Source organism: Lygodium microphyllum, chromosome 18 (genome assembly GCF_053477565.2).
Source record: "Lygodium microphyllum isolate KBCC chromosome 18, Lygodium_microphyllum_v1.1.10, whole genome shotgun sequence".
Classification (NCBI taxonomy): Eukaryota; Viridiplantae; Streptophyta; class Polypodiopsida; order Schizaeales; family Lygodiaceae; genus Lygodium; species Lygodium microphyllum.
Window position 1 is genome coordinate 46,017,306 of NC_141152.1, and position 2,520 is coordinate 46,019,825.

The window sequence follows — 2,520 nt, forward strand, 5'->3', positions numbered from 1 at the left end:
CATCAAGCCATCACATCCACCTTCTACCATGACCTCTCATTCATCTTCATCACCACTTGCATTAGGGGGGGGGGGGGGGGGGGACTAGCACATTGGGCCTACAAGAGTATGTTTTTGTGCATTTTGGTATTGCTAATCTACCTCCAAGTTTTTCCATCTACTACACTAGAGGGAGCTCTTATTCCCATATCCCCAAGTCCCTTAATGAGGCACCAGGATATGGCTCTTGGATGTACCAACATAAGTAGTCTAGTTGATAGTGATCACCCCTCCCACTCTTGGGGATGGTGATAAGAGGTTTAGTGCTCCTATAGCTAGTGATTCTAGAAAAAAGAAACGCTTTAGTTTCAAGGAGGAAAAAACTTTCATATTACCTTTGGGAAAATTGGATAATCCTCCAAATGCTATCATTAAATGTTACAAATGAGAAAAATGATTTTTCTAGTGCTCAACAAATCAACTATGATTACATTGGCTATTGAAGGCCAAAGGTAGTGGTCTGTGCCACTATGAAATTGTCTCCATGGGCCAACAACATGAAGTAGCAATAATGAACCCATTAGGTGGGAAATAAGTCATCTACACAATGAAATCAAAATAATGGCAAAGGTAAAATTGCCCCCCTAGCAGTGTTCTTCTAGGAGTATGAAGAGACCTCTACTTTCCTCTCACTCCCCAGTCTACTCACCATCATCCATTACATATTCTAGGAGCGATTTGGATATACCTTTACCATCCAATATGAAGAGAAAAAATAGTTCCATATCTTCACCCTCATTGACTAGTGCTTCAAAGAAGTAGAAACACAACATGGCCAATCTGAACACCCCAAGCATAGAGGTATCGCATGATGGTGTTGGTGTATCTATGGATATTTTTGCATACATATATGAATGTTAGTAATTTGAAGTGTTGCACACAAATATCATTGTAAATTTATTGCTTTATTATTATTTTCTGATCAAGGATTGTTCTCCCTGGATAGGAGAAGTTGCAGTGTGAAGTGTTTGGCCTTTTTGACCTAAGACAAAATTCACAACCTCGGACAAGTTGACTGGGAACCATGGATTTTGTTAAGTTGTAGGCCAAGAAGCAGAGATGGAGTGTGTTTCATTCCACCTCCACACATCAAAATTCTCAACAATTATTGAGGGTTGTTGATTTTGATGGAGGGCATGGCATTGCCATCGTTGATATGCATGTTTGAGGGGTTAGTAATATTGTTTGCTTCATTGTGAGATGGGTCGATAACACCTTGCTCCACCCCTACATCATCATTTGTGGCAATTGTGTGCTCTTTACGTCCATCTACATGTGCATATATCTCCTTTGTGTTACTATCTATCGACTGTTCTTGAGCAATCTCCTCCTTTGTCATATTCTTTGATACAAACTCACGTTCTACACTCATAACAAGTTGCAAGCATGAAATCACTAGTCAAAGGAGTGGAAACAATGCAACAACAGGCTGCTACTAGTGGTAGGTATCAATCTATCATTGTAGCACTAGTAGCAAGGATGGTAGCTTGCATTCAACTACCAATTGAAGACTAGAAAAGCTAGTCCCACCTATGGTAGTTACCAATCCTTGACTAGTACAATTGTAGCTATTAATCCCAAACCGATAGCTACCACTTATAGACTAATAGCTATTAGTCCAAGTTGAAATCTAACATCCCTAGTGGTAGCTACCATTACTAACCTTGTAGCTACCAAACCTAGACTCAAAGCTATCAATCCTAGACTGGTAGTTTGATAGCTACCAATTTACTAATCTAGGACTCTGGTATGTACCATTCCTAGAGAAGGAGCTACCAATCTACCAGTCTGGACTGGTAGCTACTACAATGGGAGTGATAGCTATTAGTTTACTAGTTTGGGGTACCCACAAAGATGGAACTAGTAGCTACCAATCTATTAGTTTGGAAATGGTAGCTAGCATTAGAACTCATAGCTAGAAGTGGTGGCTAGCAAGTAGCTATCAAGTCTAGATTTGGAAATAATAGTCTAGCTATTGTATCTAGTTGGTTGCTATTGGTAGCCCATCTAGCTGTTGTATCTCATTTAGTAGCTACTAGTTGCCCATCCCAGTAGTAGCTACAAGTATTGGACTAGTGGCTACCACAGCTAGGGGTGGTAGACTCTCCTAGAAAATGGCAATAGTAGAACCCTAGTTTGGTACCTTCTAAGCTAGGAGTGGTAGCTATGAGTCTAGGACATATAGCTACAAGTCATCTAATTGGTTTGGAATTGCTAATTACCACTTCAAGACCTATCATTGCATAAATAAAAGATGGTTACTTTTTAAAGCTCAAAAGAAAACTTAAGGGGTATGCCTGACTTTTGACCTTTTTTAGGATTAGAATTATTGACTAGCATTAAAGATAGTATTTCTTGTGCATTAGTACTCTGCATGACAAATGACAACCTCATTATGTATGATATTCCTTGTTTATAACATGAATCTATGCATGTGCTCCGATGCATGGTAGCAGCATGTGCCAAACAATAAATATGATA